Consider the following 27,179-nt stretch of genomic DNA (forward strand, 5'->3'; position numbering starts at 1 on the left):
GGGGGTAACACCAATGGCTCTAGAAGAGAGTCTGCAAATGAGGACACACGAGGCTAAGCCTGGAAGCTCAGGCAGGTGTGCTAGGTTGCGACTCTGCAAATGAGGACACAGGAGGCTAAGCCTGGAAGCGTGGGAAGGTCAGGCGGGTGTGCTGGGTCGCGGGCCAAGGAGTCTGTTTGCTTCCCTGAACTCCTCCGTGCTTTGAATCCAAACACCTGGGCGGCTTTCACTTTCGTGGGGAGTTGATGTCACTCCCCACGGCAATTTGAATGACTGGTTCTAGTACTCGATGAGGACTGGAAGGTATTTTTGGTGGTTGTGATTGCAGCCAAGTGTGGAGACCCTGTCTCGGGGAATAAAATTAGGTTAAGAAAAGCTATGGGGTGGATGTGTTTATTCCCCGAATATCATTGGGGTCTTTGCCTTGCTAATTCCCAGCTCTATGTTGCTGAGCTGTTGCTAGAGTGGGGTTCATTTAAGACATAATTTAAATGCCTAGCCACAAGATTTTATACCATAACATTTTTCCCCCTTAAAAAAGCATTCATATTACAATGCCAGGCCAGACATGGTGGCTTACAGCTGTAATTCCAGCAGTTTTGGAGTCCGAGGTAGGAGGATCACTTGAGCCTTGGAGTTAAAAACCTTGTCTCTACAAACAAACAAAAAATTACAATGTTATTATATTTATTTATTGTTTTAAAACTAATTATTGAGTTTGAAACTTTTATTATTGAGAACCATTATTCTAAGTAATGATTTACTGCATCTTATAAAAGTCATATAAAGTCTTATAAAGACTTAATCAATTGCTCAACTCTAAGTCAATTGCTCAACTCTGAAATTATACACTCTAAGCAACTCGTCTTTCTTAAATATTTCTTTAAAACGATGTGCTGTTCTCTATTTCATTCCTCTTTGCCTGGAATGTAATTTTATTTCTCTTCACCTGGCTCATCTCATCTCATCCTGAGGCCTCAGATTGCATGCCGCTTCCTTCCAGAGCCGCTTCCTCCCAGAGCGCTGGCGCCTTCCTGCCTCTTCCCCTGGCTGTTAGCGCTCCATCTTCTCTCCCCTGGGGAGCTCACACGTCCTGTATTTTAGAGCTCTCCTCTCTGTTGTATTATTGACTGTGTAGACATCAAATTTCCTACTATGCAGTTACTTGCAATAGAGAAAAAATCTTTTGTTATTATTTTATCCCCAAGGTCTAATGTATTATTAGATATTCAATACTTATTGAATGAGTGAACAACTGCTGATACCGTGAAGGATATAAAAATGCAAAATGTGATTCTTTCCTTGAAGAACTTCCAATCTCTGGGTGAAAACCATGCACACAGGGAGAGAGTAAAGGACAGCATGAGATCGTCTATGTGAGTTTATGTGTTTACTACAATGTAAACTCAGAAAGTGCAGAATCCACAGCCATCGGGCTCCCCGTTGTGTGGTCTAAGCCCCGTGTCCAGCAGGCAGACAGTGAACTGTGCTTGAACAAACGAAGAGGGAGCAGTGGAGAGGGAAATCCGGGAGGTGATGGGGGATGAGAGGAGCTGGGGCGTAGGCTTGAATCAGAGTTGGGCAGGATGTGGTTTCTGGGGATGAAACGCATCCTGCTAAATGCCCAGTGGGAAATGGGGGCTTGATTGACAAGCAGGCAGCGACCACTGCTGCCTACAAGGAAGGGAGGACCCAAGAAAGTATCTGCAGCTAGTGCCGAGTATCACCGTCATTGTGCTCACGTGTTACTCACAGCGTAGGCAGCGCTTCGGGATATGTTGTCCAACTTAATCCTACAATGTAGTGTGAACTGAACAGAATAAGCATCATTATTTCCACGACATGAAAGAGCAAATAGTCAGGAGGGAACCGATGACTCTGTAGAGAAAACGCTATGTTCTACGGGCTGGTTCCACGTTTAATTTTTCCATCATCCTCTGTCTTGTTTTCTTTAAATACATCTTTTGATGGATATAAAAAATAGATAAAATTATGTATACAATGTCCGTAATAGCAGTGCCATATATCTTATTAAAGCGTTATGAGAGCCGTGTTATTCGTGACATACACATGCTCATTAAGAGAAACATATGAGCATCAACACACACGTATAAACATACACGTTCACACACAATGAACACGTGCACACCCTCACATACACACATTCACACATTCACACACTCACACAGGCACACACACGCATGAACACACACGTGCACACTCACATACATGCACACACACGAACACTTGTGCCCATACACACATGCACATGTTCACACATATGCAACACTTGAATGCACACAATACTCACATTCACATACACATGCACTGTCATGCATGAACACACATGCACACACGTGCGCACAGAATACATACATGAACACCTGTGCACATGCACGCATGCACATATTCACACATATGCAACACTCGCATGCACACAATACTCACATTCACATACACACAGGCACATTCTCACATGTACACATATGCACTGTCAGGCAGGCACACGTGCACAAACATACATACACACATCCAGATATGCACGCATGCATAAGCACACACAATCACATGCACACACATAGTCACACATACACACACATGCACAGACACACGCACGTGCACAGTCTCTCACATGAATGCACAAACACATGCTAACACATGCACACACACGCATACTTGCACACTCTCACACACGCATCAATTCTTGCTAGGAATTTTCAAAGGTTCTACATAGAAATCAGCGCAGGAAGACAAACACCATCCCAGAGCAGGGCAGCTGCAATGGGAAGCTCACCTTAGAGGAGCGGGCATTGCTGCAGGTTGCCAGGAAGCCCTCCTCGGGTGCTCGCCTCAGGGCCCGCCAGGAAGCTGTGCATCTCTAGAAGGATCCCACTCAGCTGCAGCGAAGCCCTGCACCGGGAAGGGAGCTCCATGCCTGCATGACTGTCCCTGAGAGCCGTGCTGCCCTGGCATAGGGTGGCTCAGCTGCTCCTCACTCACATTCATAATTACAGAAAACAAGATATGTTTGTTTTCAACATATTTGATAAGGTGGGAGAGTGAATTTTATTTCTTTGGGTTACATAAATATGAGTATAAGTAGTATAAGTATAAGTAGTATAAGTAGTATAAGGCAAAACAAAAAAGGAATGACCAGATATATGTCCTAACACAAAAATGTACTAAACATTAGGTTGCAATTCTTCTCCTTGACTTTAAAAATGAGGTGAGCACCTTTCTTCACATTGTCAGATGATGTATCTAAGTATGGCTGCAAGCTTTGCATTGAGACCTGTTGGCTGCAGGGTTCATGCTGTCTGTGATTTGTTGTGTGGATTCAAAAAATAATAAACATGTAATAGAAATAATTACATGAAGATACATTGATGTGGGTCATCTTTCAGCAATACCAAGCTCTTTAATAAGGTTTTCAATTTTATATGAAATGAAAACAAATTATTCCAACATAGATAATTTCTTACATCTTAATATTGGGGCATTAAAAGAATGAGTTATGGTATAAGAATCAGGAACGTGATTTTACAATGGTGATGAGAAAGCACTCAAGGAGGCCGTAGCCTGAATGCCGCGTGGCTGCACCTCCTGTGTGGACTCCCCAGAGACTGTCTTGGCTCTGACTGGAGCACCACAGCCCTGCGCCCTCTCCCAGGAGAGCAAGGTGCACCTTTAAAGATTCCAGATGATTTTCTTCACATCTCTCTTTTTTTTTTTTTTTACACGGAGTCTCACTCTATCACCCAGGCTGGAGTGCAGCGGTGTGATCTCGGCTCACTGCAACCTCCGCCCCCCGGGTTCAAGCGATTCTCCTGCCTCAGCCTCCCGAGAAGGTGGGATTACAGGTGCCTGCCACCACACCCGGCTAATTTTTATGTTTTTAGTAGAGATGGGGTTTCGCCCCATTGGCCAGGTTGGTCTTGAACTCATGACCTCAGGTGAGCCACCTGCCTTGGCCTCCCAAAGTGCTGGGATTATAGGCTTGAGCCCCCACGCCCGACCTCTTCACATATATTTGATTTAAAAAAATCCTGGAGACAGGGAAAGAAAAGAGGAGACGATGAACAAAAAGAGAAAGGACGCAAATCAACAACCCAAAACGCCGCAGCCGCGACAATCGCTGTGGCCACTAGGTGGCAGTCTCGTTCCGCATTTCAGGCTGTGCGGCTCCTGCCCGGTGGGCGAGGCCTGGTCTGCAGGATTTCCAGGCTTTCTGTCCACTGAGCCTCCTGCTTGAATTATGCGTATGACTTTTAACACAGGCAACTCCGTCCAGGGAGTTGAAGAGCGAAGAGTGTATTTTGCTTTGCTGAGTAGCCCGACGTACATTAGGAATGAAACCCAGATATTCGTCGTCCATTTATTTTGAAGTACTTGGGTGTTTGAGGAGGGGAAACATGTAATATTTAATATATACATATATTTTGCTTTCTGCGTAATTAGTAACGAACACTTCCCCCCACCCCCTTTATGTATTTATTTAATTGAGTTTTCAAGAAAGAACCTTTTCTGTGATGAAATTGAAACCCAATTAAGTATTTCAAAGTGTTGTGGGTAACCAGTGCTTCCAAGATATTTTTCCCACTCATCTCACAGGATGCCAGCATCGCATCGACAGTATTTTGAGTGGTCAGCCTTTAGCAGCGTGTGGGAAAGGTGTGGTGGCTTCATTCTGTTATTGTCTGTAACTCCTCAATGAAAACAGGTGACTTGTTCTTAATGAATGTTTCTTTCCCTTTTGTCAGACAATAAAAATGAAAGAAAATGTTGTTGACTTCATATTTGTGAAAGCAGAAGCTTACCAAAATCATCAGCAGGACACATGGAAGGGAAGTGTGAATTAGGATAAAATTACTATACCAAATTATAGTTCTATCATTGCTTTTATACATATGCTCTAAGCTGGTTGGCTCAGGAAAAAACCCACACAATCAGTAAGTCTTAAGAAAGTTGTACCTTTAGCCCCTTCTGCCTTAGTTCTGGAACCCTCTGGTCAGGATCTGCCCCAGGCCCCAATCTGTGGTCTGTGGTCACATCCAGGACCCCTGCCTCAGTGGCCCCTCGACATCACCATCACCTGGCAGGAGCTGCCAGGAATGCCAATGAGTCATTGGTACTGGAAGGCTTTTCTCTAGAGCCAACTTGCCTGACTTCTGTTTATATTTCCTTGGCCACAGGAAGTGACATGGCCAAGTCCGACCTCCAGCTGGTGGAAGGTGCAGCTCTCCCAGATTCCCAGGTCAGGAAAACGTAGAAGGCTGCTGGGTTGCACTGAAAACTCGATCTCGGGCGTTAGAAACCAGTGTCCCATTTCCTTCTGTAATACACAGCAGCAGGGACCGCCTGCCACCTTCCCCTCTCTGGGGCACAGCAGCTGTGTCTGGAAAGAGTGTGAGACTGTCCTATGCCAGCTGCCACCAACAACGGCAGTGCAGGCTGAGGCAGTTCCTCATGGCCAGCTGCTCCCCTGGATCAAGGTTGGGGGGTCCCCAAATGTCTTGCAGAGCTCTCTGACTTAAGCAGCTACCTTAAGTGTTGTTTTTCAAGCTGTAAGTAGCCAAGCACTAGTGGGTGGTGAGGTCTATTGAGTGGGTCACGACCAGCCTCAAAGACACCAGGTGGCATTCTGTGTGGGAGGAGTGAGTGCTGTTCTGCCGAGCAGTATTCTGATGTACAAGATCACCGAAGGAAATGCATTTGCTATCAGGGATTGAGGTCAACACAATTGAAAGCCGCTGGCCAGCTACAGCTCAGCTATACTCGGCGACACTCAGAGCTGTTTTTGAAATGCAACATGTAATTCCTTCTCTGCAGAGCCTGGTAAGTCTTAGGAATGTTACCTGGTTCTGCCAATAAAGAGCTTTTCGTAGGAACCTTTCAAAGTCCCCAGAATTACATTAGGAAAAGAGTATTACACGGATGACATCCCATGTGCCTCCTTGAAAGATACCAACTTAATTACGCTTTTTCCCTTGAGCTTACCACAGTAGTAACAATAATAATAAAAAACATTCACTTATTTAGTATGTACTATATATTAGGCATTTTGCTAAGTGCCAGACCCTATATTAAATGCTAATAAACACTGTTGTATTAATCTCCACAATCGTAAGAGGCAGAAATGGAGCATATTTTGGGGGTCCAGTGAAGAATGGAAATGAGGGTCTCCTTGTTCAAACATTATTAAGAATTTCTAGATGGGGAAAGCAGAACATTAAATCAAGTATGGGTCTTTCCGAGTGAGTAGGGGGCCCTATGAGATGGCACAGATTTCAGGCTCATGAAGCCAGTCAGCCCAGCCAGTAGCAATAAACTACATTTTGCAATGATGAAGTGCAGCTGATCAGGGTCAGCTGCTGGTTGGAGGTCGCACATCTAACTTTGGTGGAACCGAGACCTGAACCCTGGCCACCTCACTCATCAGCTCTGTTCCGTTGTATCCACAACAAGCATCTGGTGTCCCGGCAGGTCACTCGCTGGAAGCCCCACGTTCTGTGGGCACCTTCACACTTTTATAATCAGCTCCTGGTCTATCTGAACTCACCATCCCAGGGGTTTTGCACGTCAGATGTGGTTGGATTGCCATTATGCATAATGGTTCGTGTTATCCTTGTCTCATTGTGAAACTGTGCTGAAATGGAGTAATTATGTTGGCCTTGACTTCAACTCTTCAGTAGAGAGAACAATTTTTACTTATCTCTATCCAAGCACTTTTCTTATAGTAGGAGTTTATTAAGTGTTTGTTGAATTATTCTGTAAATGTCCACTTTGTGTTAATTCTAGGGCAAGAGTTCCTCTCAGAAGCCTGTACCTCTTTGAGCCTCACTACTTGAGTATTCGAAGCTGGAGGACAGAAATGTTGCTGTTTGATACATCTCTGCGAGCAACAACTTCTCCGCAGACTTGTGATAAGGAAGGAACAATTTAGAGCCTCCTCTGCCCACTGATCCTTGCCTGCTGAAGACATTAAGTCTCTAAGGGCTACGTTGACACTGTCTGCAAGTAGCCAGCATTTACCATGTTTCTTTAAACTGATTTTGTAGTGATGTGGCTAAATTAATATGTTCTATAAGGAGGCCGGGCACAGTGGCTTACAATTGTAATCCCAGCACTTTGGGAGGCCGAGGCGGGTGGATCACGAGGTCAAGAGATCGAGACCATGCTGGCCAACATGGTGAAACCCCGTCTCTATTAAAAATACAAAAATTAGCTGGGTATGGTGATGGGTGCCTGTAGTCCCAGCTACTCGGGAGGCTGAGGCAGAAGAACCTCTTGAATCCAGGAGGCAGAGGTTGCAGTGAGCTGAGATTGCGTCACTGCACTCCAGCCTGGCAACAGAGTGAGACTCCGTCTCAATAAATAAATAAAAAAAAACAAAACAAAACAAAAAAAACCTTCTATAAAGAAACAGAAAACAGAAACCAGCTACAGCAGAAACGTTCAGAGTCTCAAACAGATCTCTGGTGTTAGGATTCATCACTTGTACAATTGCCACAGAGGAACTGTCTCTCCTCTGAAACAGTGGAAATGACAATAAATGCATCATAATTCTAACAGGCTTAAATGATGATGTGCAAAGAAATACTATTAGAATACCAATGTTTCTGACATTTTAATCATCGCCATTCTGACTGGTGTGAGATGGTGTCTCATTGTGGTTTGGATTTGCACTTCTCCAATGATCATTGATCTTGAGCTTTGTTTCATATGTTTGTTGGCCGCATAAATGTCTTCTTTTGAGAAGGCTCTGTTCATGTCCTTTGCTCACTTTTTGATGGGGTTGTTTGTTTTCTTCTTGTAAATTTGTTTAAGTTCCTTGTAGATTCTGGATATTAGACTTTGTCAGATGGCTAGATTGCAAGATTTTTCTCCCATTCTGTAGGTTGCCTGCTCTCTCATAAGTGGGAGTTGAACAATGAGAACACATGGACACAGGGAGGGGAACACCACACACTAGGGCCTGTTGGGGGTGGGGGACAAGGGGAGGGAGAGCATTAGGACAAATACCTAATGCATGTGGGGCTTAAAACCTAGATGACAGGTTGGTAGGTGAAGCAAACCACCATGGCACACGTACACCTATGGAACAAACCTGCACGTTCTGCACACGTATCCTGGAACTTAAAGTAAAAAAAAAAATTTAAAGAATACCATTGTTCTTATCTAAATTAATTTTTATGCATCTGCCTCTGAGAGGATGCAGAAAGGCCACAAAGTATCCTTACCACTCGCCCCTCCATCCTGCAACCAAGCCCCTGAACGAGTGGACTTGTCAGATTTAGGACTAAGGAAGGCTTTGGTTGACCTGTTATTTTATAAATAGGAAACAGGTTGAGGGCTCACAGCTAGTTAATTAGCAGCAAATCAGGATGGAAACTCATGTGTCCTGCATTCTAGTTTAGTAGATGTGTTTCCTGATTGAAGTGGCTCACATTTGGTCTCTGATACAAATAAATAAATAACATTAAACGCCCAGGACAGTGGGAGAATATCATAAGCTGTTTACATGCTATTTACTAAATTATTTTGTCCAAACCATAATGAGAAGTTTACTTATTGATACAATTTGGCTCTGTGTCCCCACCCAGGTCTCATGTTGCACTGTAAACACCAACATTGATGGGGGACCTGGTGGGAGGTGATTGGGTCATGGGGTGGATTTCCCCCTTGCTGTTCTCGTGATAGTGAGTGAGTTCTCATGAGATCTGGTTGTTTAAAAGTGTGTAGCTGGCCAGGCAAGGTGGCTCATGTCTGTAATCCCAGCACTTTGGGAAGCCAAGCCAGGTGGATCAGTTTAGGCTAGGAGTTCAAGACCAGCCCGGCCAACATGGCAAAACTCTGTCTCTACTAAAAATACAAAAAAAAAAAAAAAAAAAATTAGCCAGGCATGGTGGCATGCACCTGTGATCCCAAGCTTCTCAGGGGGCTGAGGCACGAGAATCACTTGAACCCGGGGGGCAGAGGTTGCAGTGAGCCAAGATGGCATCACTGCACTCCAGCCTGGGCAACAGAGCGAGACTCTGTCTCCAATAGTAATAATAATAATAATAATATCAATAAATTAATGCAAGTGTGTACCATGTCCCCCTTCGCTCTCTCTCCTGCTCCACCAAGGGAAGATGTACCTGCTTCCTCTTCACCTTCCACCATGGCTGAACATTTCCTAAGGCCTCCCCAGCCATGCTGGTTGTGGGGAACTATGAGTCAATTAAACTTGTTTTTTTTTTCGTAAACTCCTCAGTCTCCGGTGGTTCTTTATTGCAGTGTGAGAATGGACTAATACTCTTAACAGGGACATTTGTATAAGGAGGCCATGTGAGGACACTCAGCACCCCATTCCTGGGCTGTGTCATCTTAGAGCAGGGTGGTGTCTCTGAAGGCCGGGCTGTCTTCAGAGTGCGTGACATCCATCTGCATCCATCTCCTTCCCAGGGACAGCCTTTGGTCCAGTTCTTCGTGTGGTCACCAAGGAGCAAAGCTGAGAGACAAAAACCATTCTGCCCAGACAGCTCCAGGCCTTATCATCCATCTCCTGCAGACCAGAAACCAGTGCTTGTTTGCCTGGCCACCCCAGACAGCAGACGAGGTATCCCGCAGGTGCTTCTGCACGTGGCCGGAGACTCCGCCTCCCCTGCTCACCTGTTGGTTCTGAGGAGAAGATGGGAACCGGGCTGGTTTTTCCCAGGGCAGTTTCGATGCGTGAATCCCCCACCGTGTGGTGAAAGCCACAAGCTCTCTGTCCCGTTTGCTTTCTAAACTGAAGTAAATAACTCAGGTCATTAATTTTTCATTTTTATGGTTAATCCTGTTTTCAGACACGGATGAAAGGTCATGTTTCTCAGACATCAAGTTAAAAACCAATAGTGACCACAGTCATGAAAGAACATTCAGCCTGAGACAAAAGGGGTTAACGCACAGGGAAGATAACGACAGTGAGACCCGCCAGCTGCAGTCCAGGTAGGAGAGGGGTGGTGATGGGGTGGGAGGGGGTGGTGATGGGGTGGGAGGGGGTGGTGATGGGGTGGGAGGGGGTGGTGATGGGGGTGGGAGGGGGTGGTGATGGGGGTGGGAGGGGGTGGTGATGGGGGTGGGAGGGGTGGTGATGGGGGTGGGAGGGGGTGGTGATGGGGGGGTGGGAGGGGTGGTGATAGGGGTGGAAGACAGGTGGTGATAGGGGTGGGAGAGGGGTGGGAGGTGGTGGTGAGAGGGGTGGGAGGGGTGGTGATGGGGGTGGAAGACAGGTGGTGATAGGGGTGGGAGAGGGGTGGGAGATGGTGGTGATAGGGGTGGGAGGGGGTGGTGATGGGGGTGGGAGACACTTGGTGATGGGTTGGCAGAGGGGTGATGATACACGCAGGCCCAGTGCTGAGCCTCAGGCAATGTCCGGGGCCTGAGGAACTCAGGGCAAAACCACTGTGCTGTCAATGAGGAGGTTTCCTGTTGGAAGCCTTGGCTTTGAACACGGACTGTTTTATCAATATTCTAGTGAACCAGGCAAGCGTATCCAATATCTGTAAAACTCAGCTTCCTCATTTGTAAAAGGAAGACAGTATTTTTGACAGAGTAGTTGAGATGATTGAGAACCACCCACACGTGGTACTGGGCAACATGCTTGCTGCTCCACCTGAGCGTAGCGGTTTGCTCTGATCTGGTCTGGGCACCCGTGTGCTTCCTGGATCAGCCAACTCTTGCCCATGTCCCTGTCTGCTCAATAGCCAAGGAGCACTGTCCTCGGGTGTGGGGCAGAACCTCCCTTAGGGTGGGGTGGCGTGATTTATGGCAAACGTAAGATCCCAGGTAGAGCTGGCCCTGAGCCCCTGCTGCACAGGGAGCAGGCAGCCTGTGGGAGAGCTCACTGCTGGGGAGGGCATCTGTGCAGGATGAATGGGAGCTTCTGAGGCTGAGGCCCCCGGAGCAGAAGTCAGGACCTGAAGACATCGGTAAATACCTCTGACGCTAACCCCGGTCAGCCCCAACTTTTCGGTGGATGCTTCCATGGGGATTCCTTCTATGTTTACAGCACGTTACGCTTTCTGTTGTGGACACTAATAAGGTTCTGACAACATACAGGCGCTGGTTGCATTATTTTCGCCAAGCACGGGCAGTAGATGTTCGTAGACGGCGGCTACAAGGGCTGTTTCAATGGGCATCTTGCTGCTGAGAGACTCATTTTATTTACTGTAAGGGATAAAAATTACACTTTTAATCTTGCACACTACTCAGATTTCTGTAGGCCCCAGTAGCAAGGTGATGTGGGGCCTTGGGAAAGTCTCCCAAAAAGAACAAAACATCACATTCCATGGGCGTGGTTTCTTGGGTACACAGAGCCCTGATGCCAGGACACTCCCTCTGAGTCCCAGCATGCAAAGAGAACCCTCCTCTGGGTGGGTACCAGCTCTCCCTCTCTTCCTGTTCTGTACAAAACAGCGGGTCTCAGGCATCTGCCACTGGGTTCCAGGCCATCCCAGCACAGGCCTGTGGGCCCGGACGTGCTGTCCAAATGTTGCTCAGGGCCGTCTCTGCTGGTTCCGCTCCTAAGCTGAATGTTGGTTGTGGGCTACTGTGCTCTCCTGGTTACATCCTGAGCCCAGGACAACCTGCCCCCCAAATCCCCCACCACTGGGTTCTACTTCCTTGCAGGCTCGTTTGCATGTCTCGTTAGGAATAAGGCCACTCCGTGCTATTAATTTTCCTTGCTTTTCCCGGCAGAGCCTTTGACACAGGAGTTGGTCGTGAGTCAGTGAAAATTACAGAATTTGATTGACAAAGCTGAAGTCTACTCAAACTATGCTTTCCTTCCCCAAATTCCTTTGTTGTTTAATCAAGCCTCAACTCTATTTTTTAGCTGGGCCACACTGAGGCTTGTCTTGTTTCCTCAAGTCTTATAAATACATCCCTGAGATCAGGAGTTCTCAAATGAGAATCCTCAGACTCTCTGCAAAATAAAAATTAACAACAAAGATTTTCTTTCAAAATTTTGTGTTTTCATTTCAGTGAGAGTCCAATAAAATTGCTTTTACCAGTCATGAAGGCTAATCACTTTGCAAGAGGTAATTTGCAATGCAAATGCACCTATTTCCCCCCCTGCATGTATTTTTAGCTTCTTAGGTCAGTGTTCCTCAAACTGGAACCTAAAAATATATTCTCAGAATAACATATTTTCCATCAAAGTGGCCTCTGCATTGCTCAGGTTTGAAAGACTGGACTTCTGAGAGGGGCTGGCGTTGCCAGTTCACAGGTGTTGCCTGACACGGGGATTTAGAATGTGTAGGGAGCCAGGCCCTCCTTGCAGGGTGTCCCCACATACCTCCCCTCTGCTTTAGTGGCACTAGGAGGCTCTTGAGGGGAAGGCGCCAGGGTTGCTCTGCATCTCCCTTGGAGTGTGGCCTCAGCCCTGAGAGATGGTTCTCCTGGTTCTCTGGATGCGGTCGAAGGTCTGGTTGTTTATTCTCAAAGTCTGGCGTGTTTGAATCACATCATTGTTCCCCAGTTCCACTCAGACGGTAAAGTGCTTCTTCCGGTATGTGTGGGCCAAGGTGCAAGTGCCAATTGTGTGACTGCAACACAGAGTCCTGTGGACTGGCTTGCAATAAACAGACATGGCAACCTTAGGTAGATGAGTGTCCTTCTGGAAGCCTCTGGTGTTATAAAGTGTCATCAGGAAGGGATGGTGAGTCCTGGTGACTGTCACCTTGGGTGACTCTCCGTGTTTGCCCTTCTCCTCTGGCTCACTCCTGCTCACCTCTTGGGGCACAATAGGGTTATAATTTCCTCCAGGAAGCTAGGCTAGGAGGAATAGATGTACTAGTCAGGGTTTTCCAGAGAAATAGAGCCATTAGGACAAACAGTGAGACATAGAAAGAGGTTTATTATGGGAATTGGCTTATGCGATCATGGTGGCTGAGAAGTCCCACAGTCTGTACGGCGGGGACCCTGGAATGTCACTGGTGTAATTCCCCAAACTGCAGACCTGAGCACTGGGGGCCAGTGTCCACGGTCAGGGGAAGGTGGATGCCCCAACTCCAGGAGGAGGAGCCAGGGGAAGGTGGATGCCCCAACTCCAGGAGGAGGAGCAAGTTTACTCTTTGGGTACCTTTTTGTCCCATGTGAGTCCTCAATGAATTGGATGGAGTCTGCCCACTCTGGGTTGGGGGATCGTCCTTACTCCGTCCACTGAATCTAATGCTCACCTCTTCCAGAAACTCCTTCACAGACACTCACAGAAATTCAGGTGTGCCAGCAACCTGGGCCTCTCTTAGCCCAGTCCTGTGGACAGGTTGAAATTAACCATCTCAGCAGGTGTGGCCTCTTCTGCATCACAGGGTGCACCTCTATCACAGTGCACAAAACAGATGCTTCATGGAAAGCAGTGTCCATTCCTTTGGGTGCGGAGAAAGCTCCTGTTCATCTCCGAAACTTCATGCCAGGTCAGCGACTTCTGTAGGACTCAGTCCCGGGCCTGGCATGGTGCTGGGTGCCAGGCTGTGATGATCCATGTGCTAACAGTAAATGTAATATCAAGGAGGATAAAATTAGCCAAGTAGGTTACGGCCATAGGGAAATTACTTGTTTTTTGCTCAATTTTGAAGGAAACTGACAATTATCAATGGTCAATTTTTCTGATTTTCTATGAGTTTCTTCTACAAACTCTTATGATGCCCTGCCCACTTACACAGTATCACTGTCGTCTCCCCAGTTTGCTGCCCTGAACTCAGGTGAGAGTGCACATTTGGCTTTATACCTGCTGGAGCCATTTTTCTCTTCTTTCTGTTTGGAGCATCCTAAGTATGTTTCTGGATATGTACACACACACATGCACACATACATGGGTGCCCATGAACAGGCCTCTCGCACCCCCAAGACCCCAGCGTCAGGTGTCAGGGGGAGTGGCTGGTGCTGGGGCTCAGGGGAGGATCAATGAATGCAAATGAGGACATAGGTGCCTTGATTCGGGCTGTGACTGGAGCTATGGGGAACCGTCTGTCAAGTGTTTTCTCAACCTTGAGTGCAGTGGGGCTGCATTAACGATGGAAAGAAAGGCGCTGCCACAAGGTGAGGCGGGTCCATCCCTACCTGAGTGGCTGTGTCTGACCGCTACCTGTGGAACCTGCAGAAGGTTGGCACCCTGCTCTGGCCTCGTGAATCGGGGGCTGCCGTCGGCTGAAGCAGGTGCTTTAGGAAAAAGGCCTGGTCTGCGAGGCCTGTGAAAACCGTGATGAATTACACCCGCAGCAAGCCAGTGTTTACTTGGTAAGGCAACTCATGCTTCTGTTTCCAAGTGCAAGCATTTGTAATGGAATGTGTCGTCTTTGAGATCACAGGGCGGAGAGAGCGCTGCCCTGATTTTCTTCGCCTTTGTGATCATCAGGCTCTGAAGTTGAGGATGAGTCGGGAGAGCAGTTCTGGGGTCTCTGCAGCTTTTCCAGGAGGGCTGTCTGCCCGGGTGAAGACACTTTGTCTCAGCTGTTGTTTTAGGACCATGGGCCCTGGGGCCCAGGACAGCAGGAAGGCGGGTCCCAGTCTCCTTCTGATGGCTCCATCTGCTCTCGGTAATTATTTTTGACACAAGGACATTTATCAGTGAGGGTGAGCTGTTTGGAGTGCTTGGAGTGCTCCCAAAAAGGAGTATTAGAACAGCTCAATCCAACTGAAAAAAAAAAAAAAAACCAAAAAAAACCACCAAAACTGCTAAGTGGACTTTAGGACTAACAGCCAGATCCCAGCTACTAGAGTGAATTTAAAGAGTAATAATTAATCCTAACAATTAAGGGAATATATTTTGCCACCTTCTCCCTGAGTGGACGCAGTGAGTGGATTTGGTTGTGAAGAAGGCAGACGTTGCCTTTCTTATTGAAAAGATGGGTTCATGCAGCAGAGAAAGTAAGCTGGCAGGGATGGGTTTTTTCTGCTCAGGTGTCAGCGAGAGCAGCAAAGCAATCTGTTTAAACACCGACCTTCTGTGTTTTCCTTGAAACAGAAACAGAATTTGAACACTGGCCTAAATGACGGTGAGAAATGAACTCCTGGTTGCCGACCAAACTTCCCCTTCTCATCCTGATGACGCGGGACGTAGGGTAGACGGTCCCAACGCTGACATAAGTTCCACAGTTCATTCCTTTCCACGAGGATGCAGTGCCAACCCAGGAAGCCTTTATGGAGTGCCTGGGAGGTGCCCGGCTCTGGGCTTGGTGCAGGGGTGGGCAGTGGTGACAGAAAGGTCACTGTAAGGGTCACACAGGGCTTTATATTATGTGGAAAGGCACACGCCCATGAGTCTCCCAGAAATAGCACATCAGGTACTGCAATGCATGACAGCTTGCCCCGCAGCGCTGCAGTGAGCCAGAGAAGCCTGGGCAGAAGTGGTGTCGGGGAGACCCTCAGGGAAATGCAGATGCAAGCCTGGCCCTCAAGTGTGGGTAGCTGTGGAGAGGCAGAGAAGGAGAGGACCCACTGTGAGCATTCCAAGGCCAGCACAGTCACGTCCAAAGCAGGAGGCAGAAGTGAAGTCACTCATGTCTCTGAGGGAGAGATACAGAATTTTCTTCACACGTCAAAGTTAGGTTCTAGTATCAGAGCCCTGCTCATCCCCCTCTTACTCTCATCTGGCCACATCTCCCGGGCTTCCGCCTCTTCTATGGTCCCCGTGTTCATCTGAGATACTGCCCTTGTGGCAGAAGATCACTTGCTGGGCGCTCCCAGCCTGGGCTCTTTAAGATTCGAGGACACCCTTGGGACCCATGGGAGATGGGACAGAGGCACACAGGGAGGCCCCCATGTATTTTGTCTAATTATTTTAGAGGTTATCGCTAAGTCAGTAACTGCTGCATGTGTTCCAGCCCCTCAGCTTGACAAACATACATGCAGGAATACAGACCACGGGCGTTGGTGGGCAGCAGCTCACATCTGGGTCCTGTTTGTGCAGAGCCCATGCTCAGCCACGTACGTGCTGGCTGCTTTCATGCCACGAGTCCAAGTTAGGAGCTGAGACAGAGGCTGTGTGGCCCACACACTGAACCTATCTACTATCGGGTGCTTTATGCAGAGTCTGCCAACCCCTGAACTAGATTGGTCTGCATTTAGAATTCTTATTTTCTTAGAGTTCCATGCCAGGGAGTGGGGGCATGGGGAGGGCGGGGAGGGCGGGCCCCCAGCAGGGACATTCCTCCTTTCCATCCTGCCCATTACCAGGTCCCCAATCAGGGGCCCCCCGTGTAGTGTATGTGTGTGGCCACCCAATCCAGGACCATGCACCCAAGCTCCATCACACCTTTCTATAGACTGCTGAGCCCGGCCAGCTCTTAGGCCTAAGGCCTGCTGTGATGAAGCCAGGTTCATGGGAGAGGCCCAGGTGAGCCTGGGTCAGACATGGGCCACCTGGGTGATAAGGGCTAGGGGCTGGTGTGTGTGTGACTAGCACACAAAATCACACAGTGTACATGGAAGGGGCTCAGCTTCCAGGTGGGGGCTTGCCTTTGCCCTGTAGGAGCAGTAGGAGGACCAGCACAGGAGCTTGCAAGCAAGAGCCCAGAGCAAGAGCCCCTCTCCCCTGATGTCCAAGGATGGTTCTGCTGACCCAAGGGAGGAACACAAAAAGGGAAACTTGAGATGCTACAAACAACAAAATGGCACCCTCTGTGCAAATCCTGGTGAGTGCACTTGTGGGTGCTGCAGCCACAGGCTCTGGAAGACACCCCTGCCTGGGCGAGCCATCCAGTCCTTCTTTTGCTGTTGGGGCCTGGATGCTCCAGCAGGGGCATTGGGCTGGGATGACTCTTCTTTGCTCTAACTTGATGTGAGCCCAGTGGCTGCTTTGGAAGTGTCACCCTCAGGGGGTTTTGGTTGGCCTAAGAATCAATATTTATAGGGTGTCCTGCATTGTGTGTTTTCTATTTGTAATTCTCAAGCATGGCTCATATTTCACTTAGTATCCAAAGGAGTAAGAAATCTTCACATTGGATTCCATGAACGTAGGAACCCCAGTGTTTTCTGAACAGCCTTTTCCTCTTTGTGTTCCCAGCACACAAACTGTTAGAAAGATTTATGTTAGAATCCACCCAGCATCTGCTACCCAGAGCCTAATTTTGCCTTCCCTCTGAACTGAATTTTTAATTTTTAAGTCAAATACTCGCTGATGTTTGTGCTTCCCCACTTTATGCTTATTCTTCACCTGAGCCCCTGCACCTGGGGAGCAAACCCCTGTCCTTGAGGAAGCCTGATTCGCCACCTCCATTGTTAGAAAGCTCTCTCAGGCTGACGTCACCCTGTCCTGGACCTGGAGGAAGCGTGATTTGCCGCCTCGATTTTTAGAAAGCTCCCTCAGGCTGACCTAACCCCATCCTGGACCTGGAGGAAGCGTGATTCGCCGCCTCGGTTGTTGGAAAGCTCTCTCAGGCTGAGGTAACCCTGTCCTGGACCTGGAGGAAGCGTGATTCGCCGCCTCCCTTGTTGGAAAGCTCTCTCAGGCTGACGTCACCCCGTCCTGGACCTGGAGGAAGCGTGATTCGCCGCCTCCATTGTTAGAAAGCTCTCTCAGGCTGACGTCACCCCGTCCTGGAACTGGAGGAAGCGTGATTCGCCGCCTCCATTGTTAGAAAGCTCTCTCAGGCTGACGTCACCCCGTCCTGGACCTGGAGGAAGCGTGATTCGCCGCCTCCATTGTTGGAAAGCTCTCTCAGGCTGAGGTAACCCTGTCCTGGACCTGGAGGAAGCGTGATTCGCTGCCTCCATTGTTGGAAAGCTCTCTCAGGCTGAGGTAACCCTGTCCTGGACCTGGAGGAAGCGTGATTCGCCGCCTCCATTGTTAGAAAACTCTCTCAGGCTGAGGTAACCCCGTCCTGGACCTGGAGGAAGCCTGATTCACCGCCTGGATTGTTGGAAAGCTCTCTCAGGCTGACGTCACCCCGTCCTGGACCTGGAGGAAGCCTGATTCGCCGCCTGGATTGTTGGAAAGCTCTCTCAGGCTGACGTCACCCCGTCCTGGACCTGGAGGAAGCGTGATTCGCCGCCTCCATTGTTAGAAAGCTCTCTCAGGCTGAGGTAACCCTGTCCTGGACCTGGAGGAAGCGTGATTCGCCGCCTCCATTGTTAGAAAGCTCTCTCAGGCTGACGTCACCCCGTCCTGGACCTGGAGGAAGCGTGATTCGCCGCCTCCACTGTTAGAAAGCTCTCTCAGGCTGAGGTAACCCTGTCCTGGACCTGGAGGAAGCCTGATTCGCCGCCTGGATTGTTGGAAAGCTCTCTCAGGCTGACGTCACCCCGTCCTGGACCTGGAGGAAGCGTGATTCGCCGCCTCCACTGTTAGAAAGCTCTCTCAGGCTGAGGTAACCCTGTCCTGGACCTGGAGGAAGCGTGATTCGCCGCCTCCACTGTTAGAAAGCTCTCTCAGGCGGACGTAACCCTGTCCTGGACCTGGAGGAAGCCTGATTCGCCGCCTGGATTGTTGGAAAGCTCTCTCAGGCTGACGTCACCCCGTCCTGGACCTGGAGGAAGCGTGATTCGCCACCTCCATTGTTGGAAAGCTCTCTCAGGCTGAGGTAACCCTGTCCTGGACCTGGAGGAAGCGTGATTCGCTGCCTCCATTGTTGGAAAGCTCTCTCAGGCTGACGTCACCCCGTCCTGGACCTGGAGGAAGCGTGATTCGCCGCCTCCATTGTTAGAAAGCTCTCTCAGGCTGACGTCACCCTGTCCTGGACCTGGAGGGAGCCTGATTCGCCGCCTGGATTGTTGGAAAGCTCTCTCAGGCTGACGTCACCCCGTCCTGGACCTGGAGGAAGCGTGATTCGCCGCCTCCACTGTTAGAAAGCCCTCTCAGGCTGAGGTAACCCTGTCCTGGACCTGGAGGAAGACTGATTCGCCGCCTGGATTGTTGGAAAGCTCTCTCTCAGGCTGGCGTCACCGTGTCCTGGACCTGGAGGAAGCCTGATTCGCCGCCTCGATTGTTAGAATTCTCTCTCAGGCTGAGGTAAGATTGGCTTCCCTGCCGCTTCTCCCTGGAGACCCTAGTTCTGTTCTTTGAAGCCAAGCAAGATTACTCTTTATAGGGCAGCTTTGCCTGTATTTGTAGATAGCTTTTACACATATTTGCTCCCAAATCAACAAGGTTTTCCCCAGGTACCACCTGGACTATTCTTCTGTCAGCATTTCTCACGTGATACTGAGTCAGGAGCCTTTACCGTCCTCACCCTCGTGTGGGTGGGAGCCTGGTTTCTCATCACTCTGGTTAGACTGTGCCTAATGTGGGGTGCTGCTTTTTAAGGACAATCAGCTCTAAGTTGAGGCTCTGATTCTTGCACGTGCTACCAAGCACGTCTCTTCTTCCCATCTCCGTTGCCACCCCAAAGTCACTCCCCTCAGACAGGGACGGCAGCATCTCAGTCATCACTCTGCACCCCATTTGACCAGCTGGAGAGTCCTGTGTCTTCACGCAACTGTGAGAATGATCATTGGAAACTATGCATTCCATAATACCTTTATGTTAAAATTCATTTCTCATCTTTCATTGGCCCTTGGGAAGATGTCCAGATCCCTTAATATAGCTTACGAAACCCTCTCAAACTCACGGCCCACCTTTCTCTCCAACTTCATTCCCCCAGCCCCGACGTCATCTGAGGTTCAAGTTCCGTAGCCCCTCTTGATAGCTGAGCACAGGAAGCTTAGGGCCCTGCTTTTCGGGCATTTGAAGGGCTCCGCTGGTCGTGGCTTTCTCCACCATCTCCTCCGTTTCCACGCGACTTGCTACTGCATACCTCAGCTTCAATGCCGCTCCGAGAGGCCTTTCCTAATCTCTGAAACAGGAGAGGCTTCCCACCACAAGCTCCTCTATGGAATTCTGGTTAATTACCAGTCAAACGTCCACCTTTCCAGCCCGCCTGTAAGCTAGGCCATAACAGGGGCCGTAGCCCTCCTTACAGCCGCGTTCTTGTCACCTGCGCGGTTTCCAGCGCACAGTCGTCTCCTACACATTTGCCTTGTGAGGGATCAGTCGGTGTCGTAGAGCCATTCTGAGCTATTCCTCTATTAAGTGATTTGGATACCATGGTGACTAAGAAGCGTGCTGTGATCCCTGGGGTTTATGTAAATATTTTGTGCTCCTGAGCGTTCAAGTAGGTATAATATAAACTTTATTAAGCCCAGGTGGTGGTGGTGTTTAAATGCGATTTCATCTTTTATTATTTTAATTTACGAATTGCTCAGTTGATCATATTTGAAAAGAGTACCCACATTGTGCCTGCTGGAGCCATATCTTTGTAAAAATTCTGAAAGCAAGGGGAAATGTTGGAGTAAAATTATCACATTTTCTAACAATGTCTGTTTTGACTGGAAGCTCTGATGCATAATTTTGTGTCAACCGGAATAAAAGTAATCTTTTTTTTTCCTGGTGGTGCTTTATAGTTAGATTGTAGGGAATCTTCATAAAATATGCCAGCCATGCACCTTTGATTCAATATTCTTGTATTCTCTCACATACGGAATTTCAAGGCCATGTTTAAGGGGAATGAAACGAGGCCTCATAAAGAATGGCAGCTTATGCAGCTTACTTTTAAAAAGAGGCTCTGAGAAACCTTTAGCTTTTTCAAACTTCCAAATTTTAACCCCAAATCCACTGGAGCCCAAATACCCACATTTGTCTCTGAATAGTCGTTTGCTTTTGGTTAAGGATGATTACACTAACACAATTTTTTTTTTTTTTGAGATGGAGTCTTGCTCTGTTGCCCAGACTGGAGTGTGGTGGCATGATCTTGGCTCACCACAACCTCCGCCTCCTGGGTTCAACAATTCTCATGCCTCAGCCTCCTGAGTAGCTGGGACTACAGGCGAGCACCATCACCCCCAGCTAATTTTTGTATTTTTGTTACAGACGAGGTTTCACCATATTGGCCAGGATGGTCTTGATCTCTTGACCTCGCGATCTGCCTGCCTTGGCCCGGTCACACATATTTCCCTACGCAAGCTCCTTATTGATTGGAATGATGAATATTTCCAATGGATCGATTTTCAGTGGTGGAAGAAATTTGTCACTTGCATAGGTTTGTCATTTGCCTAGGAGAAAGGTTGCTTGATCTTAGAAGCGTCATTGCTTCTTTTTGAGAGGAAATTAAATTTCAGAAAAGGCTGATACTAGATGAAGTGAGAACTGATTGAAATTATCAGTCACTCCTAATACATTTTGGGTGGACAGAGCCATGTGGAGGAGCTTCTAGGCTGCACATGAGATGGACATATTCCAAAGGCCCATGTGAATATACACATCTGTATTATGGGAGAAGAAACATATGCATGCCTTAGTAAAAACCAGCCAGTAGCACAGAAGAGCCAGCTTTTAATGAGCAGAGAGCAGGATGGGAAGCAGGAGACAGGCCCACTCTGGTTGGGTGGTTAGGAGTTGATAAGTCCATAGGGAGGATACATGCGGAACACCATTGAGTGGTATTAGCTTGGTGGCCTTGGGCAGCCAGAGTTGGCGTCGATGGGTAGATGATGTCAACAGAAGGAATGAATAATCCTGCTGGGAGATACTTTCTCCTCTCACGACTTTGCTTAGAGCTTGACACGAGGATTCGTGTTTGATATGAAACACGATTCAAGAGTTTTACTCACAATTTATGCCACATATGCAAAAACAAGCAGAAGAAGAAATGAAAATATGTAACATATGATCTTCAAGAATAATTCAGATATTTAAATAAATGGGAGAGATAATTTTTGCAAGCTTCTTAATTACAAATAATAAAACAGTTTTAAAAGAAGTTTGTTTCCTGTTTTCCCTAAGCATAGTATATGCAAGCATAAAATTTCCGTGTGCCTGTCTTGCTATCTGTCGGTGAGAAAGATATCAAGTTCCTCTCCTTTAACAGGTGGATATCAATATGTTTTTATTTATGAGTGGATTCATTTAATTCCTGGATATGACAGTTCTCATATATTTCTATAAGCTGATTTCTGTGTTATCATAAATTCGAAGTCAACATTTCTATACCCAAAAGAGCATTTAAAAGGTATCACAACAAATCATTCAGCTACAACCAGGGCTTTATCCGAGCTCCTGGAGACACAAACACATGGATCCTACAGAGATGCTGATTTCTCTGGTGCTTTAGGAAGCACCGATGGGAAGAAACTGACTTTAAAAGTCAGTTAAGTAAGTTTAAGAGTATTATCTGGTGTGTCTGAAGTTGGAGTTATTTAGGTTTTATTTTTTCAGACACCAAATAACTCACCTACTTAGTGTTAATTTATGTTTAAAAAAATAACAATTTTCATCTCTAATTAATGCTTCACTTAGCCCAAGCTGGACATAAAGGAAGATCATCAAATAATATGTGATTTAGCTCTTGTGACACAAACATGTGAAGGTCTGGGTCATTTTGATTCTGTTAAAATGAGCTAAGCTTTTCATTTCTTTTTCCTATCAAGAAAGGCTCTCGACCGACTGTGTGGTCAGGGTAGGAGAGGCTGAGGAAGGATGGGGGCCATAACCTGGGGTTCGGTGGGAAGTCCGGGATGGCCTGGGCCTCAGGGACAGCTGCAGCCAGGTCAGAACACATGCTGCTCTCCTGCTTGGCCATTTTGTCATTGTCGTTCTGTGTTTTTTGTTGTCTGTGTGTTTTCTTGTTTGCATTGGGCTCTATGAATATTTTTATTTTGACGAGTGAAACCTTGGATTCACCAAAATGTCTGACAAATCGTTCCCCTATCCTCCACCCCCCACTATCCTCCACCCCCCACTCCCCACCATCCCACCTGATTTGGTCAATCATCAAACATTAATTGAACATTTACTGTCTTCCTCGCCCGCTAGTATGTACAGTCATGCCTCACTTAATGACAGAGCAATGTGTTGTTAGGCATCTTAGAATCTGTGAAATTTCTTAAGTAAAATTGGAATATTGTTATGTTTGGATTAAGTATGACTGTGCTCAAGACAAACTCATCTGCTTTTCTGTCTTCATGTAGATTTTAATCTACATCTTTTGGCATGCATCGGCATATATGTACCATGCATGAGTGTGTGTGTGTATGGGTCACCGTAGTATATGGGGCTACTGTAGAATATGTGGTTTGTTGTTGACTCAAGAATTGTTATGGGGTGCATGACTGTATTTGTGGGATGTATTGTAAAGGTAGATCAAAAAAATCTACTTTGACTTTAAGACATTTAAAATATACCTTTCCTGAATTTGTCCACAATGCAAATTTAATTTCTGAAACCTAAAGATAGACAAAACTCATTTTAATTGAGATGAAAACATAATCTGAAACCTCCCTAAATTTCTTCAGGGGTAATTTAGGCTATGATTGATGAAGATTGTCATAACTGTACCACTTTCTTGATGTGAGAATGAGTCAACCCTGAAGCCATAGGTCTTAGTCCATCCAGAATTTTGTAACAAAAATTTCACCACTGGGGCCTGTGAAACAGTAGTCGTGCCTTTCCCACAATTCTGAGGCCGGAAGCTGGAGATCCGGGTGCTGTAGGCTTTGTGTCTGCTAAGGGTTGCCTGACTCATAGATGGAGCCTCTTTGCTGCATCCTCACATGGCGGAAGGGGTGAACGAGCCCCCTTAGGCCTCATTTATGGGGGCACTAAACCCATTTGAGAGGGATCCGCCCCCATGGCCTAATCACTTCCCAAAGGCGCCACCCCTTAACACCTCCTCATACCATCACTTTTCGGGTAGGAATTTCTACATAGGAATTTTAGAAGGACACGGACATCAGACTTCACTCTATTAAATCCAATATTTTATTCCATTAAATCTAAAAGCCATTGATGGTGAGATACACCACAGCTGTACGCACGACTGAAAAAATGCTGCTAATACAGTTATGACCATGTTTAATTTGTACATTTTAAAAAACTCTTTAAGACATACACAAATGTAGATTCTAATCTAACTCTATTGGCATGTATCTGCATATATATGTTACATATGAGTGTATGTGTGTGTGTGTATATATATATTTTATAATACATTGATAAAGGAATTCCTAAAACTTCACAGAATCTGCCTTTTCTTACACATTTTTAAATCTCGGACTCACGAATATTCATAATTTTCCACCTGTCATTATTTCCTGCCATCAAGAGTACTGAAAATGCAGTGTTTGTACAAGCCTGCACTCCGGTAGTCAGTTCCAACCCCGACAGTGGCTCTGTACGCTTAGTGCTGATGTTCTCTGGAATTCTTGATTTTGCCAGAAGATGTCAAGAAAAGATCCTCAGACAGCATTCCTTCTTTCTCCCAGGGCCCTTGCGTGTTGTGGGGCCTGAAGCGTCCGGGCTGTGGCTGTCCTGTTGCATCCTGGGATGACAGGAAAGTCCTGGCTTTTTCTGTCCAGCTTGCTTCCAGTCGTCCAGGTCCAAGCCGTCGGAGCATATGGGATTTTATTTCACATGACGCTTTCCCAATCTCACGTGTCTGTCCTTCTTCCCTGAGGGTGTCTCTGGACTCCAGGGAGCTTCTTTGCCCATAGGATTCTTGGAGGGGATCTGCTCTGTTTGTGAATTCCCACTGCCTCATGGCTGAAGTCTGACAAATAGTACCACCATCCTCCTGGAGTGACTGGGAGAGACACCTGGGATCTTGCTGGGTCAACAGTGACTGTGCAAGGCCATCCATGATAAAATGCGTTTCAACCTCAGAGACATGAAAATAAAAGTGAAAAAAAAAAAGGCATCTTAGAATCTGTGAAATGTTGTAAGTAAAATTGGAACACTGGTTATGTTTGGATTAAGTACGGCTGTGCTCAAGACAAGCTCACCTGCCTTCTGCCTCCTGCTTCTGCCTCCTTCGTGTGGTCTCCAGCCTGGAGCTGGACGTTGGAGTGAACATGAGTGTAAACACAGAAAGTGTCGGCATGTTTTCAACAAGGAAATTCATTTCTTTGCTCTGTGTGTTTGTGTGCCTGTCTAGGACAGTGTTGTAACTTCAGGAAAGATTAGAATCAGTGAACTCCTTCAGGGCTAGGACCAGGAATTCTAACTGTACTCTTTTTACCTTCTTGCCATCTTTCCTCAGTTATTAATACATTACTCTCGCACAGGGAGGCAAAGCTCAGAGGTGTTAGTGCTCTTTTTTTTTAAAAAAAGCAACAAGTATTATAGATCTTTATTTTAGTAAAAGAAAATTGAATCTTTTGATAAGAGTTCCTATAGATTCTCATTTAGTCCAAATTGTCAGCCCAGAAGCCCCAGTGAACACAACCTGAATTTCGGGCTTTATACCACACGATACAAGAACCTGCAAATAAAAGAAAAATTCAATGATTTTAGGATTCTTCTTGCTTCTCTTTTGCACCTGAGACTTCAAGAATACAATTCAAAAATTTCTCAGCTTAAACATTACATTGGTTTAAAGTTTCAGATATTTCAAAGCCCTTTCTTTGGAATTGCCTTATTTGGTCCAAAACCCAAATCAAAACACCCTACGGGGAAGAGCAGAGAGGCTTGTTACACCCATTTTTCAGATGAGGAGACTGAGGAACAGAAGAGCTGAGAAGGCACTACTGGTGCTCTGTCCTGAGTCCTAGAACTGTCCCAAGAATACGGGCCTGATGTTAGCAAGCACTTTTCCCACGACCTGGCACTACCTACCTTTCATTGCTGTGTGGGCCAGAGTCAGAGAAGTGTGGGGCCCAGAGAGCGTGCGGGTGAGTGTGCCTGGACCCTCTGTCAGTCAAGATGTCCTTGGGTTTTCTCCTTGCTGCCCTGTTCCTTGTAGAGCCACATCCGTCTCCAAATCAGTTGCATCGACACGTTTGTTATGAGGATTTGATTCTAAGTTTTCTGTCAGGCTATGGAGAGCTTAATTTAATGCAATGGAGAAATCTCCAAAAATAAAGCCCTTGAGTTTTTTTTTTTCTTTGGCTTTGGACTTACAAAACCTCTCTCATCTTGATTGCCCTTTCTTGGCATAATAAATTAGATGTCCTCTTGTCCAAAAGTTGCAGTCATGGAATTGGCTACCCTAGATCTTAGCATGCTCTCGTGGAATCAGCTGCCATAGATCTTAGCGTTCTGTCCTGAAATTGGCTACCCTAGATCTTAGCATCCTTTAAGTCTCAATTTGATTTTCTTCCTCAGCTCCTCCAGGCAGGTGTGCAGGCTCAGCCACTGCACTTTCAGTCCCCTGCATGCATTTTCAAGGTGAAGTATTTGGTGGAGTTTTAGGAATTCTACTCTGACTGCAGAGAGAAGTGTGGCCCATTTTGCTACAGGGTGCTAATAGACCTTTGTGATCTTTCTATGGTTTAGCCACCTAGAATGTGCAGCTTTTACTGTGATCAGTGGCCTCTGAGAGTATGGAGTGGAGGACAGAAGAAAATGCAAAGCAACTGGATGTTCCAGATGAGGAGCTGTTCCAGAATGAGGAGCCATTCCAGAATGAGCTGTTCCAGAATGGGGAGCCATTCTGGAATGAGGAGATGTTCCAGAGTGTGTAGCCATTTCAGAATGAGGAGCTGTTCCAGGATGAGGAGCTGTTTCAGAATGAGGAACCATTCCAGAATGGGGAGCTGTTCCAGAATGGGGAGCCCTTCCAGAATGGGAGCCATTCCAGAATGAGAAGCTGTTACAGAATGAGGAGCTGTTTCAGAATGAGGAGCTGTTCAAGAATGGGGAACTGTTCCAGAATGAGAAGCTGTTCCAGAATGAGAAGCTGTTCCAGAATGGGGAGCTGTTCCAGAGTGGGAAGCCGTTCCAGAATGGGGAATCGTTTCAGAATGAGAAGCCATTCCAGGATGAGGAGCTGTTCCAGAATGGGGAGCTGTTCCAGAGTGATGAGCTGCACCTTGTATCTGCCTCACACCTGATCACATAGCCTTGATGCCAGAAACCTAGAGTGCTGTATTTAGAAATGTTAGGCTGGCAGCAGGAACCCCTGAAGAAACTCAGGACGCTAGGTGCTTGAGCACGCAGCTAACCTGCAGGAGAAACATCTCCCTTCTGCTGACATGAGGCTTGACTCCTCTCCCACAGGAGGGGAAAAGAGGCCTCCACCCACAGTCCACTGTTATCCTAGGAGAAATCCTCCGGCCTCCTGCCCAGGAAGTGACTGAGAGAGAAGCTGAAGCTGCTTTAACCTTCAAGATGAACCTATTTCTTCCACGAAGTTTTTTCTTGCCTGTATATGTATCTTTAAGTCCACGAGACACATCCACACTCT

The 27,179-nt window shown here is 47.1% G+C and overlaps 1 long non-coding RNA gene across 2 annotated transcripts in view; it reads left to right on the forward strand.

Annotated features, from left to right (window-relative positions):
• The first annotated feature begins 17,340 nt into the window (after positions 1-17,340).
• The window catches only part of LOC129060865 (uncharacterized), a 140,192-nt gene continuing 130,353 nt past the window's right edge, over positions 17,341-27,179 (forward strand). For both annotated transcript variants that reach the window (XR_008527723.2, XR_008527722.2), the window contains exon 1: positions 17,341-18,976. This is a non-coding gene — a long non-coding RNA (uncharacterized LOC129060865). The remainder of the gene's footprint in view (positions 18,977-27,179) is intronic.

Source organism: Pongo abelii, chromosome 7 (assembly GCF_028885655.2).
Source record: "Pongo abelii isolate AG06213 chromosome 7, NHGRI_mPonAbe1-v2.0_pri, whole genome shotgun sequence".
NCBI classification, from domain to species: domain Eukaryota; kingdom Metazoa; phylum Chordata; class Mammalia; order Primates; family Hominidae; genus Pongo; species Pongo abelii.